The following is a 21,843-nucleotide window of genomic DNA, read 5'->3' on the forward strand; positions in this document are numbered from 1 at the left end:
GCCTTACGCTGTAACCAGTGAAGGATTAAACTCCCCCCCACTCTTCTTCAGCTGAGTACCCTGTGTTTGGAAAGCAGGCGCATTTACAGCTGAGCCAGCTCTAATAATAATAATTTGCGTTGAGAAGCGCAGAGCAGCCTGTGATTAGCAAAATAATTATTGCACAGTGTATAAACTGAGAGGTGGGTTTTTACCATGGCGAGAGGAACGCACACTGCAGCTGCCTGGGGAGGCAATTGGCTCATGTCACCTTGTTGACGTTTTCCATGTAAAACTGGGTGCAGGAACCGCATGAAGCAAAACATGCTTGTAAAATGATGATTGCTTTTCAGTTTTTCCAGTAAATTCTGCTGATGAATGCAGCCAGAAAATGCGTAAATAAGAGTTTTGCACTGTGCTCTGTTCCCCAAGGTAATTTTTTTTTTTTTAAACTTGGATGTAGTTGTTGGATATGTTCTCTCTGCTTGCCAGGAGATCAAACTGTGACTAGCTGTTGGCTCCAGGACCTAAAAAACGGGCTAGGAAACCTTCCAAAGCTTCTCCTTCATGGGTGCTGGTTCAGATCCGGGTCAGCAGGATTGAGAGAGACATCTCTGTTATGCGATGCTGCTCTGACATGTGTAAAGCCAAGTTCGTAGGCTCATCGCTGATGACTCGTTGCCTTAAAATCTAATCTGCCCTGCTGCGCAAGAGGGAGCAGGGCATTTTACGCATGCTTTCACCTCCCTGCTTCCTCAGCAAGGGCAGGGTTTCTGCCCGCACAGGGAGGTGGCACTGCGCAGCACCCGGTGCAAGGCTTTGGGGCAGAGCTCGCCCCGGGGACGTGCACAGGCAGGCCCGGGATGAGGGGCTGTTGGTGCTGATCCAGCCCCAAAAAACGAGCAGAGCTTGGGAAATGCTTCCTAAGGATGGTGCCGGGATGGGCATCCCCAGACCCGGGCTGTGGAGGGGCCTCTGCCTGGGCTGCTGCCCAGCCTGTGTGCCTCCTCCCTTTTTGAAAATAAGTTATCTGCAAATAAATATTGTACCAACAGAAATAAGTCCTTACGAAAGTAGGTTTAAGCTGAGATGAATATAGGGCACTCTTACGGGTTTACATCAGTTACTAAGCATAGCAGACTGTAGGTCTCTTCCAAACTGCCTTAAGTATTTGCACAGAACTCATACAAATAGGGCCCTGATTTTCCCCCATGATGCTTGCTACCGTAATAGACAAATAATCATAATTAAAAAAAAAATGCCTTAATTAGGCTTGTTTTACTTGAGGCAAGCAGGTGGAGTGCATCCTTTGATCCTTTCCAGCCTTTGTTTTTTGTGATTTTGTGTTTTTCTTTCCTATATCTCTTGCTGGCAATGATCAGAAGGATGCGTGTGTTCATGCATGTATGTGCATGTATGGGTACGCATACCACACATTCACACACACATACCCGCTCTTTTTCTGTATTATAAAATACATATATTTTATTCCCTGTGTCAAAGACAACCGGTATCGCCTGCATGCAACTAAATAAGCCGTTGAATTAATACCACCGTGTAAAGTTCAGGAAAGCCCAGTGAACATTTTTCTAATAAGAGGATATTCTGGTCCTCTTGATAATCAGCCCCCCATTGTAAACTCATTTTGAGTCACAGGTTGAAATCTTTGTTCCAGTGGAAAAGATTTTTATGGGCAGCCCAAACAGGCATTAAATCCTGTTTTTTTTAGCAGAGTTGCTTAAAATAGTACAGATTCTGAATTGGAAGAGTGACTCGAAGGGAAAAGAGAAAAGTTGAAACAATGCAAATCATGATTTGGTGGCACAAATGTTTTGTCCCACCCCAACCCCTGATAGAAATTTGGCAGAGGCAGCAGGCTGGGTTTCCTCGCTGTGAGACACTGCATGCTTGTGATTGTGCTGTGCAGTTGGGTTTCCATCTTCTCTGCTGGTAGTCAACCCACTTTTAGTTTGGGGATGGCAGAATATGACTTTGGAAGTCAAAACTATGCCAGTTTTATGCAGATTTATTCCCCTGCTTCCTGAATCCCTCCTGTATTTGCAGGGAAAAGGCTTTTCTGGAAAATGTGCTACCGTTCTGGAAACATGGTGTCCCCATAATTTTGGGTTTTGACCTCTTTTTCCTCCCTTCTTCCATACTGTGAGTTGAACATCCCCAAACGGGCCCATAGCTCTTCCCACCAGTCCCACACAGCTTATCCATTGCCTTTGTTTTCAGTGGCTGGGACTGCCGTGGCAGCAGCGGCCCTTGGGGTTATGATTTCGTCAGGACAGAGCATCATGTCGAGACAGTCCACACCTCGGGGAGGGTGTGATTTGTGTGCAGGTGAGGTGGCGGGTGGCTCAGAGTCAAGATGGGTGCCCACGTCGAGATGAGCTGGGAAACCTGTCCCGATTTTCTGGCGCTGTAGAGGATGCTCCTGGATGGATGGTGGGTTTTGCAGGCAGCATTGAATCAACGCAGCTCAAAGCTCTTAAATCTCCTTTTGCTATTCATTCCTGACAAATCCAGTATTGGAAGGCGGCATGCATCATTTTCTCCTTCTTCTCGTCCAGATGCTGGTCGTGGTGCTGGCGTAGCAGCTGGGTACCCCTCAGACGTGGCATCGCCCTCGCGCCTGCTGTGCTGCAGGTGATGGATGCGCTGCCGCCGGTGCAGCCCCGTTCCGTATCCTCGTGGGTCCTTGGTGGGGGACCTTCTCCTGGCAGACGGACAGGGCTCTTCTCTTTAACTGGCCCTAGCTATCTCAGTGCATGCTTCTGCTTGTACCCACTTTGCCTGAGTAAACAAGAACCGCACTTTTATTGCTGCTTTATCGCTCAGGAGCGGCATCCATGGTGTAAAGAGCTTTTACACCACACAGGGTCTGCGCATGCTCGGATTTCCATTCCTCAGTCTCAGGTGCTTCATTCTCCTGACTGATACTGAAACATCTTTACAAAATTAAGAAGTGACAGCGACCTTAGTCTTTTCCTTAAAACAGTCCCCTGAGCTGGGAGGGACGGTGAGGTTAGCATCTGGAGCTGACGTATTTATTATTGATGATGCCTTTAAATGATTAAACAAATTTTCCTTGCATTATTTAGGGGAATTATGATATTCATCATTAATGGAAAGACGTCTGGGAAAATGTGTGATTCACACTCATAAATACCTTCTGTCCTCCTTTCGTTATTTGCTGCCTGTCTTCTCCCAGCTGTTGCCTGTCCGTTTGGAGTCAGTGTTTGTCCTTCTGTCAATACCTCCTGCTGCCTTCCCCCTTGGTGTAGGTGACCTGTGGCTGTGTAAGGGTGAGGTGTCTTTTCTTCTAGACAGGTAACTTAACTTGCAGTGTCACCAGCACTTATATAAGGGACGTGGTAATCTGGGTAAGGAAATAAGGTTTAGAAACCCTTAAGTACATTTGAGAGCTCTTTCCAGCAAATGTTATTCGGGTTAATGTTCTTTATTTTACTGTCAAGGCTAACTGGAAGCATAAGCAACCCCGGTGTTAGGTGTGCTTGTCTCCCCACGAAATGATGCAATATTGCAGCTGGGTTTTATTGCAAAACAAGGCAATGTTAACTGATAATTTGGTTGTGACAGTGTAGGCTTCTCTCTGCAGATGTGGGACCCTCTGAACCAGTTAGTTTTACTGGATCCTTAAGCCATTAAAGCACTTTTTTTTCCCATGCAGCAGAAACGCTGTTTCCAGGGTGTGGTTTTAAACATGAAAATGTGTCTCTTAGCTTACCTGGTCCCCTGTAGGACATCAACATCCATTGGTGGAGCTTGGGTTGACCTCCATACAGTAAATTCAGTCTTGAAGCTGGTTGTCTTAAATCATTAATCTAAAAGCTGTTTTTTTAAAGAAGAGGGTATTTATGTGGAATCTTAATTGTTGATATTCATTCTTTTGGCTGAAACTATATATCTGGCTCGTGCAGAGTCTGGTCCTGGGAGGTGAGGAGGGCAGGAGGAACATGAGGTGCCTCCACGCTGGGTCAGGAGATATGAACTTCAGCTTCAGAAGGGTGTGTGGAAAGGATGAAGACTGCACTTTGAGTCAGTGGCTTCCTCTAGAGCACACAGAACAGAAATAGCCTTAAGTAAAAAAATTAATCTAGATAAGAGATTCCCCCCCTTCATTCTTCTTCCTGCCTTTACTGATGTTTGTTTCTGGCTTTCAGGCTCAAAAATCCCACCTGCAGGAGCCTGGAAAAGGGTTAATGCTTTTGTAGCTTCTCCCTGTACAGCTCTATAAGGGAAAGCAATTTCTCTGCCACTTCTTCACCCTGTTTTATTGATGCCCTGCTTGCCCAGCCTCTCGTGCTGGAGAAGGTGAAGTGCTTCTCACCTGGCATCTCATGCTTGCTTGGGTGCCCTTACATGGTCTTTCTGAGAGGAGTGGGGTAGCACAAGCAGGGACCTCACAGATGCGTGGCAGCCTGGGAACATAGTGATTTTGGGAGTGGACCCGGAGGAAGGTCTTTCAGATACTTCTGTACTCCATGTTTTGCAGCCCTCATCCTTTGGGCAACCTGTTGAACCCCAATGCACTTGGTTTTGCAGGGCACCGTGGTGGTACTGGGGGAAAGGAGGCCCCGCTCCCTGGCTTTCCCCACCAATCGGTTCAAGTCCAAGGACATAAGGATTTATTGTTTTTCTTATTCCACCTAATCTCTCTACAGAGGCTCTGTTTAATGTCTTCCCCTTGTTTGAAATGTGGAATTTATCTGTTGCTATTATTATCCCAATGCAAAGAGGCCGTGAGACTTTTTGTTTGGTTCACCCCAGCTCGGATCACTTTGTGCTGGGGGTCCGGGCTGCAGGAAGGGGCTGCCCAGGCCACGTCCTCTGCAAAATAAATGTTTTTCCCCTTATTCTACAGCAGCCTGTCCTGCAGCTACAGCTCCTTTTCCTCTAAAAATTGCGAGTGGGGTGGCAGGCTGCACGGGATGCTTCTGGAGGTCTCATTCCCTGCAGCGAGGCATCCTTCGTTACCAGTGGTGCAGAAGGTGCAGAGGATGGTCTCCCTAGCTAGAAACCCCATGTAGCCCCACCGTCCTGCTTCTGGATTCCTTCCCAGTAAACTCTAACCCATCCTGGGAGCTGAACCGGGTTCTTTCCAGACAGTCGCCGCTGCTCTGTGGGATGCTTCTTGTCATCGGCAAATGACTGCCACCTCTCTGAATTTGTCCCCCCCTCCTGGTGTTTTTCTCCACGTCTCCCAGGAAGCACTTCGCAGCCAGCTGTCCCCTGTGCCGTGGATAACATCCCATTTATCACCCGTTTTGGGCTGTGCCTGCACTCGTGGTCGGTCACGCGGCTCCCACGGGGCTGTGCTGGCTTTGCTGGTGCTGAGCATCCGCGCCGGCGTGTGGTCCTGGCGTGCAGCGCTTGCCCCCTCCGGCCCCTGCTTCGACAGGGAAAAAAACAAACCTGAATTCTTCACCGCTGACTGCAAAGGGCAATTATTTAGTGGGATTTTGGGCAGAGGGATCCCAAAACGGTGAGGCTGCTCTGAATCTGTGCTGTGAGGCTGCACAGGATGAATCACGGCGGGGGGAGGAAAAAAAAAAAAAGTCTCTGAGTCATAATCCCTAATACTACAAAGCGGATTTGCTTTGGGGTTTTTTTGTGTGTGTTCCTGCGTGCTGACTAACGCGCAGAGAAGCAAGCGAGAGCCCTTTCTCTGCTGTTTCATCCATGAAGAATGCAGCTCTGTCTCCCCCCTCCTCGTCTCCACAGCTCACCCGAGCGTGGCGTCCCCCCCACCTCCCAGCCAAGTCTGAGCCCTTGCAAACCCCCCGCCGCCGGCCGGCCGGGCACTGCTCCCCCTCCTCAACTCCCCCCAAATCCCAGTGGATTTAGGCGGGTGCTGGCGCTGCTGGCGGGGGGAACCCCATGCCGGCAGCTGTTTGTGCCCCTATGGCTCTGCCACCACTGGGCAGTGGAGGGGGGGTGGAAATCCTTAAAATATCCCTGTTTTGCAACTGGCACCTGCACTTCGAGCATCTCAAAATGATTTACGAGGGGGCTTTAATATGCCGACGGCCACCCAGCAGCCACAGCTTGGCAATATAAATACACTGAAGTGAACTAGCTGTTATCTCTCCGGAGATGTTCCTACAGCTAACTGAGCCTAAGACCCCGAGGAACTTGAAATCTGTATATTTTTACAGGGCATCTGATTTTTGGCTTTTTGTTCTGTGAGTCAGCTCTCACTGCGCTTTTAGATTCAGACCGCATGATGATTCCTGCTCTGTTAAATTCCTTTTGATTAGGTCTCCCTCCCCAAAAGACATATGTAATATCAACACTCATTTAATAAAGTATACCTGCCCCTAGCTCTTTTCTTGCACAGAAGTAGGGTCAGGGATGGAGTATCAAACCAAGCCCCGGGACCAGTCCTGTTCGGCGGCATTAAGAGGCAGCGGACGTCCCCAAAGATGTGGCCGAGAGCCCGTGGTGGTTGCAGGGTTGTGGGTGGCAGAGCTGGTCCCCCCAGAAAGGGCAGCTTCTGCCTTGGGAGCCAAGTTTTGGCTGTCTTGTTATTCTGATTAGATTAATTTCCTGGATGAAGCAACTAAGTGACATTAATTATGTTATATTATCAATATGAGCTACTGTTCTAGGCTCTGTATGTGCTTAAAATGTTTTTGAGTATTTCCTTTGCTTGAAGCATGCAGAATTGAAAATTTAATGCACGTATGCACAGCTCCACCTGCACACATCCTGAAAAGAGGTGTGGGTGATTTAAATTTCAGTGAGCAAAGTGTTTTCTTGGGGTATGAGACTGTTCTTTCTGCCTTACAATGTCCTTAATTAATTTTTCGTTATTAATTACAGGTATTGGTGATAGGATAAATGTTCCTCCCCAGAGAAAGGCTGATAGCATCCCAGTCCAGGAGTGGCAGCTCGGAGTTCCTGGTGCTGGATCTGAGTTTCACTGCCCCTTGGGTTTCCTACACCTAAAACAGCTCGGGTGGAATGGTGATCCATACTATGAAGTTTATAGGTTGGTTTGGGTTTTTTCCCTTCTATATAAGGTTATTTTTCAGTTCCCTGATAACATTTGCTTCCTCCCTGTAGGAAAAGAGAATGCAGCGTTTTGGGGGAACAACATGTGTTTGGGTGATGCAGATGTCACCTACAAGCAGGTGATGTTATCCACTCCTCTGCCGCTGCGTACAGCTCTTCTGCTGGGCAGCCGAAACCAGTTCCCAGAAAAAAAAGCTTCTTCAGCAAAGAAAAAAAGGCTTTTTTCTGGTTTTTCTTCCCCACTGCCTTCACAGAGCTATTTCTAAATCGACTGCATTTTGTCAGCATAACTACACTGGTTGGGGCTATGGGTGTATCCTGAATTTTCTTTTAATTTTCTTTTCATCATTTTACCGGTTCCTGGCACATCTTTAAGTACGGATCAAGCCAAGGCAAATGCGAGATGCCTGGGTTTCTTGTCTGCAGAAAGGAGCTAATATGCCTTTGGGTGTGAGGATGGGGAATTTGCAAGTCTCTGGATATGGATTATTTTCTTGCTTTCCCTGTGTGTGAGATTTAAGGGGGAAAGGAAGTCTTTGGATACTAAAGTGAAATTTGTATTTTTTAAATACTAAAGCATTTGCCTGTATGCAAAATCTTCACTGATTTGATATTTAATACTTTATTTTTTTTAGCCACATTACCCGTAGCGATGCAGATGTTGGAGTCAGTGCTCTTACTCTGCTTTGCTGACCTGGAATGCAGACAGACCTTTTCCCAATCAAGTCCAGCACCTTAACACAGGATGACTCCCCCAACCTGCCCGATTGCTGCCTTCAGTCACTGCCTCAGCCAGCCTGCTTAGGCCAGCCTTGCCTGCTGAAGCGATGTGACCTGTGGTGCTGTGATGATAGCAACTCCTGGCATATGAGCAGCCGGGGAGGGTGGTAGTGTTTTAAATAAATATCCGTCCAGCTGAGCCTGGCGAAGGGTCTGAAATGAGAAGTGGATTCCCTTTGCAAACATCCCCTCCCCTTATACGAAATCTAAATAAAATGGAGATACCAGTTAAATTCATGCAGTCCTGGCATGCAGAAGAGCCTAAAGACAAGTGCATTAAAGCAAGTGACATGATCCCAGCAGCTTAACCGGGGGGGCGGGGGGGAACGTATTACCGCTGTGAGGCTTTGATAGAATGAGGGCAAACTTGTATAAGACGCTGACGTTTCCTCTTTGCTTTGTATTTGCATAATTCCCCATGCTTTCACAGGGCTCCTCGCTTGCAAATGGTTGTCCAAACGTTAAGTAATCCTCAGCAGCTTGGGGCCGTCGGTGGCTGTAGTTTCTTGTCTCGAAGGGTGGGGAGGCTTCGTGCTAGATGAGTTTTTGCTGAAGGTGGAGCTCCTCCGAGAGACTGATACCTGGCCGCCAGCGCCCGGGACAGCCCGGCCGTGCACAGCAAGACCTGTCTAAACCCAGGCAGGCGTGTTCTATTCCAGAGTAAACCCGGGTGCTGCCTTGATCGGGATTAAAAGCAAAGCTCCTGGTTATTCCTGAGCAGCTGCGGCTGGAGCATTTTAGGGGATGTACCCTGTGGTTTATTGTGCGCGGGTGCCTTCAGGTTTCTCCCCAGCTGGTTGCCCCCAAGCTTTATGGAGGCTGGAGAACCTGTGCTCAGGTTGTTCCCCGTGTCCTCAGTGGCAATGATGAGATGTGTTTCAGCTTAGGTAAAGCCCATGCTGCGGCCGTGCCTGTATACAGCCAGGCTTTCCCGTTCGCTTGGCTGAGAGTTTGAAGGGTTTCCCAAGTTGTGTGTGCGCTGTGGAGCCTACGGGACCGCTCCGCAGATGTGCGAGGAGAGACCTCCCAGCCTCGCAGGGAGGTGGGGGTGTCCTGGTTGGTACAAACCCACCGGTCTCATGAAAACTCTCGCAGCTCCCGAGTCAAACCTTACGTTAGAAGGCAGTGGAATACAAGAAATGGATCCATGCGCGTATTCTGGTAGTTGTATCGGAGCCACTGGGGATGTCCAGAAGGAAATAGTGTCACGCGTTGGCAAGGCAGCAGCCGCGTTTGCTGGCTTAACTGAGATTTGGTCATTGAAAATCTGCCGCTGAAAGGCTGAACTATGAATCTTGGACTTGAAAGTAATTTTTATCTAAACATATGGATCTCAAAGCTGGAAACCTATCAAAGGTACAGGCAAATATCTGAGTGCCTTTGAAAACAAATGGCTTAGAAGAACACTGAGCAGTAATCTCCAAAGATATCCCAAAAACCGTGATGGAAGTATTTGGGGGATAAGAAACGAGAGTGTCTGCTGTAGCAGGGGGGCTGCTGGGCAGTGGGATGGAGACACACTGGGAGGCGGCAGGGACAACCCATCTCTTAAAAGGTAGTCAGATAGAGGACATTATGTGGGATTTATTGTAGCATGTACATGAAGAGCTTTCAGTGGTAGACAAGGGTGGTGAAGCTTTGCCTGTTCGTTTAAGTGCTGGCCAAGGGTAACAAAAATCAGGCAGAGCAAACTCAGTTGAAAGGTTTGGGAGTTCTTGTCCTTGGAGGAGTGGGGTAATCCCTATGATATATGGCACTCTGTCATGGTGTGGTTCTGTCCTTGCTGGTCGTTTGGGCTTGATGTGTAATTCATGTTGGTGATACATGGCCCAGTGCTGAGAGGTGGTTCCCTGTGGTGTGGAAGCAGATTCCTCCTGTCCTCATTGCTGCACCTGTGAAATGGGGTAAATAATACTTCTTTTCTCTGCAGTAGGCTTTTAATTAAACCTCTGGGTTTCCAGAGCATCCTGTTACATGTTCAGAATGAGTTCCCATCAGAGGGGACGGTTGTAAGAGTTGTGGCGTCTAGGTGATAGAGGATAAGCAGCAACCAATTAAGAAATGCTGCTAATGAGAGGAGGAATACAAGAGTGTGTAACGCTGCTGGGATCACAAAGGTCACTTCCTTACCCTCACGAGCAGCCAAGGGGTATAATCTCATTAATAAATTTATCAAGCTGCATCTTAAGACTGATTGGGCTGCCTGCCCTGTGACTGCTGGAAGGCATCCAGAGCTGGGCATGGCAAGGGACCTTCTTGCTGCAGCCTGAAGTCATTCATAGCCGGCTGATACTCATTTGTTCTTGTGCCAGTGTTGTCCTTTAGCTTATATCACTCTTTCCGTGATGCAGACAGCAGTCTCATACCCTCTGAGCTGTGCGGGTCCAACACAGGCAGCTCTCCCTGTCCTGTCCTCTAAGAGGGGCTCATCATTCCCCTCCTGTTCCTGGCAGCTTGATCCTCTATTGAGTTCTGTTCAAATGCATCCTTCTTGAATGTAAGCTCCCAGGTGGGACGTAGCATCCCAGAGGCAGGGTATCCTGCTGTTACATCTTCTTTAGATCTACCAGAAATACTTTGCTCTCCGGCATTCTCCAGAGTCACATTGCCCTTTAAGCCCTGCCGTGCTGATGTCCCCAGCTCACCTGCACTCACCTGCAGAGAGAGGTGAAATTTCTAGTGGGACCAGCCTGAACTAAAACCGACCTTCGTCCAACTCTGGCACCAAGCCCCAAGCTTGGAGTTGTTGCGGAAAAGTGCAGTACTTAGAAGGACCAACAACAAAAACTTTATTTTTCATGATTGGGTCTTATTTACCAGGAGTGTTTGGCAATATGGGGTATAAAAAGTACATGTAATATGATAGCTTATTTAGTTTTGGTTATAATTGTGGCAGTGATGACTAAGAAGATACAGTTGTAATTCTGTGGTGCTTTTGTTCATAATAGACTTTCTGCTGCTAAGACGAAATTTCCAGTTCCAATTTTCTGCAGACTTCTGGTGCTTCCTTTCTTTGTTTAAACTATTTGTATCTTTTTAAATGGGGGTCACAGGAGCTGAAGTGAAAGACCAGAGCTTTTAGGCAGTGCCACGGTTCACCTGGCTTTCAAGAGGTCCTCCTCTGCGCTGAGGGTTTATTGCAACTCCAGCTACTCGCACGATGAAGTCAGGACAAGCCCCTGCTGTAGATGGACAAAGATGCTTTTTGCAGCAGTGCAGTTTGAAGTAGGTGTGTACTCTGCTGTAAATAAGGGTTTTGTCTCTGGAAGGGGTTTATCTGTCCAGTTGTACTTGTGGTGGTTGTAATTCGAGGTCCATCTCCCTGACTGGCCCTTAGGAATGAACAGTCGGTGAAGAACAGATGCTGACAGAGCCCTTGCTTTCCATGCTTTGTTTCATTTGTTTGGAAGGGAAGGGAAGGAAAGGGAGAAAAAAGAGAAAAGCCAACAAAAACAAAAGCAGAATTTCTGCTGCAGCTGTTTGAAACAATAAATGAACCACGATGTGATGTTGTGGGTGTTTGTTTTATTTTTCCCCTCATTTCCTCATCCAGCTTTTATTACTTCTCAGTCTTGGCAGTGGGAAGGACCATTCTCAAGACCTGGTGCCTTGTCTCGGTGACTCCCTGAAGCCAGACATACCCCCATTTACTGGAATGTAGAACCTGCTTGCGCTTGCCGCTTCCCAGCACGCTGGGTGGCTCAGGGTTATCGGTACAAGATGGTCACGGGAACTCGTGGCTGTAGAGCCAGTACCTGAGCCACCAGACTCGGGAGTTGAGGTCAGGATGCCACATAACCATTGTAATACGCAAGGTTTTGACTTGCAGGAGGTTCGGCTGGGGTGGCTGAAGCACTTGCAGGCTCACACACCACTTCTCCTGGAGTTTGTCTGGGGACACGTGGGAACAGAGACCACCATATGAAGCAGCTCAAGCATTGTCGTGCCTTGTAGTCTGGCATGGGGTTGACGAAATGGGTTGCTGGTGGTGCTCGGTGCTCTCCTGTAGGAGAAGGAGCGAAGTGGACAGTGGTGGGTGGCAAATGCCTGAGCTGTCCTCGCTTCGGTCACCTGGGCGAGGGAGCCAGCACCCTCCTTGACTGCCAGACATGAAGTTACACCTCGGTGAGATTCAGAATAAGGTCTGATGGGGCAAAAACACAGGAAGAAAAATACCTGATATAGAAAACATATACATGAAAGTACATGGTTGTTGAAGCAGTGACCCTGTGGTTAAATGTACCCCCAGGGGCTGCGGCAGGTGGTCTCCCAGCGATGCAACCACCGTGGTGGATGTTGTCATCTCTGTCAGCTGTCTGCTCTGCTTCCTGGAGGCTGCTACGCTCGCCATGGGTGGCAGAAGGGGAACTGGTAGCAGCTGAGGAATTAGTTTAAACTGTCGATTTAATTAAGCTGGAGAGTGCAGCAGGTCGTCTGTGGGTGCTGGTGGTGGGTGCTGGTGGGAGCGTCCTCTCAGTCCTGCCAGCTGCATGGGTCTGCTCTCCACGGCGTCTGAGGTTGGGGGCCGGATGCTGAGCAAGAGCGGTGGTTGGTTTTGATCCCATCTGGTGATTCCTGTGCCACTATGTTTGAAAGCCATCCCTTTCACTGGAACGCTCATCACGTGGTTTCTGGAGGGTTCACATTCTTCAGAGTTATTCCTGGTCCTTTTAGATATGCAGGGCTGTGACCGTTGGGTATTACGGCCTAATGTGCTTCAGGGCATCCTAATGAACAGGACTTCATTGATGCAACTGAACCACTTAAAATAATACACAATGAACTACTGCAGGCTTCTGGGTTGTGCATGTCCATGGGGATGCTTGAGGGTTTGGATTGAGAAGACAGTTTCGCAGAGGTCCCTTTCTGGGGGGGCACACGGAGGAGGAGGGTGGCAGGAACCGGTGATGGTAAGGCAGTTGAGGATCACAAGGTCTCTCGTCCTCGGGTGTCCCACAAGTGGGGCTATTTACACTGCTCCATTACACTCCATTAGGGTCGGAGAATGGACTCCCACCATCTCTCCCAGTCCCACATGCAGTCTTCAATGCCTTTATGCTGTTGTGAACGTTCAGGAGAAGACAGGAGGATAGGATGTCCTCATACTGGCTTGGGTGCGTTCATGCAGACCTCTGCCAATGTGACTGTTGTATTCAACAAAAACCAGCAATTTCCCTCATTTTTGCATCCTGATTAGTGGTGGTGCAGGTACACAAACCGCACAGGAAACCATCGGGCAGCTGTGTGTGTTCCCAGGCCTGGCTGAGAGTGCACAGACCTCCTCAAATAAAGTAAAAACGTGCTTAAAGTTGCTGCACATACTTAGTCTTGCTTGCAACAAGCCCTTTGCATCCAACCGTAGCCAGGTGGACCAAGGTTGGCAGCTGTGAGAAAATACTGCCCTAACAGAGTGAGTTCTTATACAGATTTGGCTCGTGTTGGTGAGAATAACAGTTGCCAGGTAAACTGGGCTTTGTCATCTCAAGGCCAGAACTTTGGTCTAGCTGTGGAAAGAGCAGGCTGGCTTTGGCATGTCTGGATATCGACATGATGCATTTCCTGGTGGTAGGTGGTGGGAAAGCCCACATCTGCTGTGAAACGAACACCGCTTTCCTTGGAAAAGTACTTACTGAGATAGCGATGATGGACAAGTCTCTCTTGATAAATGTGACTTCACAGATTGTGTTTTCAGCCTCATGGAAAAAAATGGAAAAGGTGTCTAACGTGTTGAACTATATAAAGGACAGATCTGGAGGTTTGAAAGTAATGCATTCTGAAAAAAAAAATATTAAAAATGATTCTTGAGCTTGGGCCAGGTTATTTCAAGATCAAAATCAAGGCCAAGGCACTCCAGTATAGGTTTCCAGGTCATTTTTATTGGCTTTGTTAATCCATGCTGCTTTTGAGGCAGGAAAATATGATAATATCTACCAGGATCTTTCCACACTCTTCCTGAAAGTATGTTCCTAAGGAGTCCTGACTCTTCTGCCAGTCTTCTGTTCGCAGCCCTGTTGCTGTATTGTGTGAGGCTCTTTTCCTTTGATATATCATTTCACCCATCAGGAAGAGACATGGGTTTGTGCTTTTTGTATAATCAAGACTCTGGTAAATTTTTTTTAGGGAGTAATGGTGATGTGTGTATAGTGACAGCATGTGGATGACTTGCAAGTGGTATAGAAGGACTTTTAAAAGATAGAAACCAAAATAAATGAATAAATAAAAATTTGCCATCTGTGTGAACCCAGATAGGTAGATCAAAAACGTAGCAACTAACAGCTAACATAACTTCTTGACTTTTCTGATGTCTCACTGGCTGCTTTCAGCACTTCTGATAGCTCAGAGGTCCATCCTTGTGAGCACGTCAGCTTAGCTGGAAAGAGATGAACTTGTCTGCCTAGCTGGAATCGCCCTTGTGGTGCCCACGATGCCCAGGATGCTGCAGGCGGGATCCGGAGGAGCTGGGCACCAGCCCCAGCTGGGCACTGGGGAGGATGGGGAGGAGACCGAAGCCGAGTTACGACCAGGCACGAACAGCCTGCTCCAGCACGGGAGGCAGTGCGAGCGTTTTGATGGAACCAGCGTTAGATGAGGAACTAAACATCCTCTGGATGGTAGTTTCTGGCACATTTCTGTGGGACTGATGCACTTCTGGTATGTTTTTCCTCTGTGAGTCTCCTAAGTTGGATCTCCCATATCTATTGCTGGCTCTCGGGTCTCGAGTCCATTGTGTTTTGCTGCCGGGCCAGAGAGCCAGGGGGATGGAGCTGGAATAGCCATCAGGGCTTTTCCACGTGCATCTCCAGCGATGTTCTTGCCGCGCTTTCTCTGGTGGCCGTTTTTGGGAAGGGGGCATCAGTCTTCCACCTGAAGCTGCTGGGGCTTTTGCTCATCCTGCAGCGTGGGGACGGCTCTGCGGTGGGACGGAGGGGGCTGAGCCCTGGCAGGAGGCACCGGGGACGGGAATGGGCTCCCTTTTCCTGCGACAGACTTTTCGGATCCCCCTGACTTGAGGGACGGCTTTGGGCACGGGGCGCCCTCCTCCCCGCCCTTAGCTTGCCGTGTCCTACAAGGACATAACCCTGATCCTGGGACCTGTTGGAACAAGCAGCCGTGACAGAGCTTGTTTTGCCAAGATAATCTTTTATTGGGAAAGCGGCTTGGCAGATGTAGGTGAAAGGTGATGCCGGCACGCTGCCGGCACAGGTCGACTGCCGCTTTCCCGGCTGCGTCCTCAGCTTTTTATAGCCTTGCTGCATCACGCCGCAGCTGCCACCCACCTCCCGTCGGCTCTGGGATCACGGGGCAGCGCCGGGACCGCGTGTGCCGTGTCGGCTGCAGGAGCTCGAGGCGGCGGCCGAGGGTGCCGCAGCGTTGGGTTTGCTGGGTTGCATCAGCCACAAACGTGTCTAATCCGATAGCCCGACTCCCAAATAAGCAGCGTGAGATGGGTCAGAGGAGGCCAGGAGGTGTCATCTTCTTGAGAAAAAACTGATTAAGTTTAATCTCCTATAATAAATTCTAGTTTTTATATTCTTTTTGCTGTTTATTAGCCTTGAATCATGAAGTCCAGTTGTTAGTATGCCACTGACTATGATATTCTTGATGTGCTTAAGTGTCCCCTCCTTCCCTCTTTTCTTTTTCTTTAACCTTGGGAGCTTCCTTCACCAAACATATCCTGCAGTCTGATTACATACCGTATCAGCTTTGCATTTGCTATCTTAAGTAAATGGCAAAAGCGATCTGGAAAGGCTGCTGGCTTCTGCTCCAGCATCATCCCCAAGAGAAATGAGTTCAGCCTAGGAAGGAGATTGGCAGAAAGAGTGTCTCGATGAGCTGTCGTCAGAAGGAAGTCACTTCAGATATTTCAGCCAAATAGCCTTGAGGACTTACGGATTGGGGCTAACATTGCTTCATTTCAGGAAAGATAGTATCAGCTGCAATAATCTCCCTCCCTTTTTTCTTTGTGATAAAGGGTGGGAATCTACATGAAAACAGATCTTCTGTTCCCCTACCCTGTTCCTGGAACAGATTACGACCGGCAGAGAGAGATCCTGACTCCACTGAAATTCAGGGAGAGGCTGAAGTGGGACTGTTTGCTCCCGGCAAAGTCAGATGCTTAGGGAAGGCTTACCGTCTTCTTCAGCAGCTCTGGGGAGGGAGAGCTCGGAGCACAGGCAGCAGCTTTGGGTCAGGCACACTCAGGTGCTTCAGGCCGGTGGTGACAGATGGATCTGCTTTTGGTGTTAGTGTATTTCCCCAGGAGGTGAGAGACATCCCTGGCTTTACCTGTGGGTTTGGTAGACGTGCTGGCGGGCTTTTCTCCCGCCGGGAAGCCCCTGCGGAGGTTTTAGCTGAGCCTGGGGCAGAGGAGCTGTGGAAGCGGCGGACGGTCAGTGCTGCGGCAGCAGTTAGTTGTACAGGCTCCAGGCATTTTCCCTCCCCATCCAGTGAGCTCAGATTGATGTTTAAACAGCTTCCTCTGACCCTACCCTTTTTTTTTTTTCTTCTTTCCTTTTTTTCCTCCTTCTGGAGCAAATCAAAGAGCACTCACCTGCATCGCTGTCTTGGCGTGGCGGCAGAGGCAGTGCTTCCAGTAACGGGGCCGCGGCACAGAGCAAAGTGGGCAGAAATGCCTAACCAGGAGATGTGTTGGCAGAGCGAACCCTGCACCTTCCAGGGCAGCACCATCCCTGCAAAAGAAAAGGGACCTTTTGGACTGGAAACGTTCAAGGTCAGGTTGGACGGGGCTCTGAGCAACCTGATCTGGTCGAAGATGTTCCTGCTCATTGCAGGGGGTTGGACTAGATGACCTTTCAAGGCCCCTTCCAATCCCAACCGTTCTGTGATTCTATGACTAAGTTCTTCTGAGACTCCTGGAGCGGTCCTCGTATGTAAATACAGTATTTGACTGCATTCACATACAGCAAGTGGTATGTGGCTAGGAATGCCTTTGATGCCTTTAGATGCTAATGTAGTGATAAAATAATCCTCTTTTTCCTTATTTTCCTCTTCAGAAAACCTGGTCATTAAGCATTTAAGAGCCTGGACATGCCTAAAGTAAAAATATTGGTAGCAATAAATGAGTGGTAAGAGGTGCAGTACACTGTCAGTCTTGGAATAAAAATTAAAAAATCTCCTCTTTGGGTTGCAGGAAGGTTAGTTGGTTTTGTGTGCACATTCAGACATCAAAATGATGGGGATGCCAACCTGGGAGGTCATCCGTCCACCCGGCTGAGCTGGAGCCTGTTTGTGCATGGTGCAGGGTTGGTGGGAGGCAGCTCCAGGGTGAGGAGCAAACAGCTGGTTCCCTGCAGCTCCTTGCCACTGTTAGGCCCTGTATTTATTTTGCAAACACAGAGAGGGTTATACAGGAGCCAGATGTGTTTTCAGGGGTCTTGTTTTCTGTGTTTCTGGTTTTTTTCCTCTTGATGTGGCTGCAATAATCTTCAGAAAGGGTGGAGGCGATGGAGGCGAAAGCAGAGTGATGGGAATGGACATTTGGTAGGACTGACTTGGTTTTGGTGAGGAGGATTAAAACTGTGGTGAACAGTAGGGAGTGCTCTGCAAGTACAAGACAGCAAAACATCCTTTCACAAATGCATGGGATGGGGTAGGCAGAGATGGAGCCCAGTCCTTGATGGGAATCTTTGCATCAGCAGAAAAGGGATTTGCTCTTGGATATCAGCAGAAAAATGAGTCCTGGACTGTAATTTCATAATGTAACTGTGTGATGCAATAAAACTTTTCCATGCTGGATTTAGTTAAACCAATGCAACATCTATGTTTGGATGAAGCCTAATCCTACGCTGTTATGAAATCTTTCCTAATAATAATATTTTCTTTCACCTCAAGAAGGTCCTGAGCTTGTGCCTGTTGACTTCACTGAGCTGTACATTAAAGCTGCCTGTAACAGTGGGGCAGGCATTATTTGGATTTGCCAGCTGAAATGAGTCAAATTATTCCATGGGCTTTGGTTTAATGGCAAACACTTTCTGTTATTATTTACGGAATATTGAACATGTGCCCTTAATAAGTGGGAGCTTTAAAAAAAGTAACAGGAAGACAGAGCCTAATCTGCCAAAATATCTCTGTGCTGCTGTTCCCAGAGATGTTTTGAAATCTTCACCTCAGTTGCCTTTGCGGAGCTGTGTGCCAGTCCCGGAGCACGTGGGGCTTCTCCTGGGCTCCGCGGGGATGCTCAGACCTCAAGCCAAGTGTGACAGTGCACGGGGAAAGTCATTACCGCTGGGCTCTCGTCTGGTTCTTGGAGGAGGAGGCAGCCACCGAGAATTCAGCTTTAAAAGCAGCCAAATACTAATCTTGAAACATGTCAGCTGTGCAAAGGGTGATTTACGCTCATTAAAAAAATTACTTTTTCCTTCTTGGCCCTTACCCCCTCGCTGCTTCTCAACTGGCTTTGGGCTGGTTTGCTTTACCCGCAAAAAACACTCCCAGCAAGAGCAGTGTGTTGTTTCCTTTGGGTTGATGAGTTGAGCTGGTCCAGGGGAGCACGGAGAGGAGGAACAGGCTCAGAAATGTCCCCTTTTGGCCTCATTGGACCAGCAAATCAATTTGGTGTTCGTGGGGCTGGAGCTGCGTTGGCCCAGTGCTGCAGGGATCAAACTTCACCAGCGCTGAGGTCTTCTGCTGAGTCTTTGTCCCACAGGTGCCTTCAGAGGACCAACCCCACCATCCCAACTCCCGTGGCTGGCACATCTCTGCCTTCTTGGGGTTGAAGCAGTGGCGGTATGGCTGGTTTAACAGGGAGAACTGCAAATCCAGTTTAATAGAGGGATTTCAGGAGGCTGCGGTCGCGGGGGGTTGACGAAAGCAAACGTCAGCTGATAAGTTGATGCCTCAAGCTGCTTGATTTTATCTTTGAAAAGTAAGGGGCTGGTGTCTTCTGTTTTTTTTTTTAATAGCATCTAATTAGCTCTCTGTTAGCCACTTTTATAATTTTAGCACAGCTCCTTTGCTCCTGGAGTGATGTAGTCTTGTGAGAATTTCAGCATTTGTACGACTATAAAGCCTGTTTTTAGCCTTCATGGTGACAGCCTAGATCCTGAAGGCTTAAAGAATAGGTCTAAGATAAAGAACTGAAAATGTAATGAGCAGGAGGATTATTTTTGTAGCTGGCTTAGTGATTTTTTTTTTTTTAATTGTAAGCTAGTAACTAACACTGTAGACTAAAAATCATAAATAAAAGGTAGCGAAAAGTGACCGCAAGCTTCAGACTGAGCCCCGCTCTGGGAAGCCGGGAGGGTTCACAGTGACCAAGCTGGGCGTGGGAAGCTGCAGTTCATTTTGGCCAAGGCAAGAAGGAGTTTGCAGCAAATTTTCCTGGGAATCCCGGAGCGGTGCCCAGGGAGGGAGCCTGGCACTGGGCTGTGCGTCAGGATGCAGCTGAGCAGCTCAGGAGATGGAGCAGTAGCTCCATCTCGTACCTGTGAGAGCTTTTGCAGGTCTTTGGGGCTAGACCTGGGCTGGTGGGAGAGCTAATGGTTTCCTTGCTGCCACGTGCCTGCACATGGGACCCGAGGAAAGAAAGAGGCTCTTGTTTGAGCCTGCCAGCGGCACGGGAGGTGAAATGGTGCCTACCTGGGTGTGAACAGTGGGATGGAAACCTGGGTGAGTGCCAGTTTCCAGCGGATGGGCAAATACCAAATGTCTGTTTTGTAAGGAATTAAGAGAATTAAAGAATTTAAAAAAAAAAAAGTGTCCTAATTAGTCTCCCAATCAGGCGTATCTGGAGCTTCTCCTCTCCAGCGGACGGGACCGTAATCACCGCATAGTTCATGTGCCCCTGTTACACGCTTTGCTGGGTATACGCGGAACTCCAGAATGGTTGCATCCCTAGCAGGTATAACGAGTGCCTTTTGTTTCTCTTGGAAGAGGAGAAGTCAGCTGGTTAGGAGGGCTGTCCCCTAGCAGTGTTCATGCAAAAATGGCTTTTTCTGTGCAGTTGAACAGAATCATCTCTAATCTCCCATTTCGGGTCTTTGTCATGGCTAGTGGTTGCCTCCTGCACGCTTGTAGCAACTGCAGAGTCACCAAGGGCTTTTCAGAAGTCGTGGAGGACTCTCGTGTGTTCCCAGCCACCTTTCTTCTGCATTTGTAAGAGGTGATGTGACATTTCAGTCCAGCTATTGAATGTGCAGACCCAGGCAGCCTTGTCTCCTTGTCCTGAGGAGATTGCTCCTGCAGGTGTGGAGGTAGATATTTAAATGGTTCAGTAGCTCAAACTATTATAAGTGGGCTTTTTTTTTTTTTTTTATTAAATTTGATCTCAGAAATGGAAGAAGTACTGGTAACAAACATGAACCCCTCTGATTCCTTTAGATGGGGAGGAGAACCACTGCTGCGTTACTCCTGTATGTTGGCGACCAGGTAACAAAGATCTGTATCTGCTGTGGGTGTCTCCTGGTTCAGTTGTTGAGGGATTACCAAGCAAAACACAAACCTGGTGATTTTACACCCATCATGTAACTCTGTTTTATATCAGCGTACGTCATGGGAGACTTTACCCCCATAAGACAGAGCTGAAACCCCCCAGCAGCAAGGTTAGCAGCCCAGAGCTCATGGCTCCCGGTACCTCCTTCAGCCCGCGGTGTTGCCAGCAGGACTTTGCTGACAAGATCTGTACCGGCAAAGGCTTCTGGAGGTTTGTCTTGCAGAGAGGAAAATAGTGCTTTTGCCCTATTATGCTTGAAAAAATGTCCCGAAAGGAAGAGTGGGCCAACAAAAGCCCAAGCATATTCCCAGGGCTGCTGTCAGGGAAGTGCTTTTGCTGCTGCTGTGTGTTCTGCTCGTTAGACTGGGTGAAGCATCCTCTCTGTGACGAGTCTGTCCATCAGGTCTCTGGTGCTCTTGGTGGGATGAGACACTTCTTCACACTTTTGACTGGTGAAAGGCTGCGAGAGGTCCAGCCGTGTTGGTAACTGGTTGGACCTGGGTCGAGATACGGACCCAGCCCTCAAGCATGGCTGTCCTAAGACATGGTTTCCCTTGTGTGCATGTAAGACCAAAATGAATTGCAAGAGTAGAACAAAAGGTAGGGGTGACGCGTGAGGCTGTACGTGCTGGAGTCCTGGAGGATAAGGACTAACGTACCACAAAGCATCGCAGTCCTTGTCCCCGCTCTGTCTGTGGTGGGCACTGCTCTCCCTGGTGGGTTTTTAGAGGGGTGTTGCAAAAAGCCTGTGCTGACTCTCACTCCTCCTAAAACTCGATGTGATGAGTTGTGCGAGGCACCCTCTCACAGCCTTTTCTTTCCACTGCCTTCGTTCCACAGCACCGCACAACCTGCAACGAATTATGTGCCTTCCTGCATCTCTCAAGACCCATGAGAAGCAGAGAAGATTAGACAGATGTAGTTTGGACCGGTGTGATTCTGCTTCTGGCAGGGTGGTGATCCATCTGTACCTCCTTCCCGGCCAGTGCAGAGGGGCAGGAGAGCCCCCAGTAAGTGTGAAATTTCTCACTTGCTGAAGAGAGAGAACTGAAGGGTCTGCAGTTGCTCTTGCAGCATGGCCGGGTACCATGTTGGGGTGCTGACATTGGTCCTCCCTGGGCTGATTGATGTGCTTCACTTAACAAAACTATCAGGCAGGACCCTTCCTCCCCCCAGGTGTGGGAACCTGCCTTTCATTTTGATGCACAGATCTTAACTTTTCTTTTGGTAGTTGTAGCTGATGAGTAGAGATTATTGATTTAAATGAGAGTCTATTTAAAGAAAGCAAGCCAACAAGCAAAACAAAAATCCATTTCCTCCTGCACTTGAAGGGGCACAGCTTATCTTTGCAAGTTTATCCTGGGGGCCAGCATTTCTGTAAAACAGCTTTGAAGCCAGAATCCACAATCGTGGGAGAGCAGGAGGCATGAAGTACTGTCCTTTGCTTTATATCCCTCTGCATTGGATCTGCAAGTCTGATTTTCCCCTCATGCACATCCCATGACAGCAATGTTTGGGAACTCAGATCAGCAATGGGTACCCCATGCTGCAGTGCCCTGTGCTGCTGCGTGGTGAGATCGGGCAGCTGG

General features: G+C 48.6%; 1 long non-coding RNA gene across 5 annotated transcripts in view; it reads left to right on the top strand.

Moving 5' to 3' along the window:
- The window catches only part of LOC138684831 (uncharacterized), a 144,105-nt gene that overhangs the window by 13,640 nt on the left and 108,622 nt on the right, over positions 1 to 21,843 (top strand). For 3 of the 5 annotated variants that reach the window (XR_011324140.1, XR_011324139.1, XR_011324136.1), the window contains exon 2: positions 6,832 to 7,000. The exons of 1 other annotated variant lie outside the window; for it this stretch is intronic. This is a non-coding gene — a long non-coding RNA (uncharacterized lncRNA). Of the gene's footprint in view, positions 1 to 6,831; positions 7,001 to 21,180; positions 21,265 to 21,843 lie in introns of those variants that run through there. One more of the 5 variants, XR_011324138.1, reaches the window with a different exon arrangement.

The sequence above is a fragment of the Haliaeetus albicilla genome, chromosome 3 (genome assembly GCF_947461875.1).
Source record: "Haliaeetus albicilla chromosome 3, bHalAlb1.1, whole genome shotgun sequence".
Taxonomy (NCBI): domain Eukaryota; kingdom Metazoa; phylum Chordata; class Aves; order Accipitriformes; family Accipitridae; genus Haliaeetus; species Haliaeetus albicilla.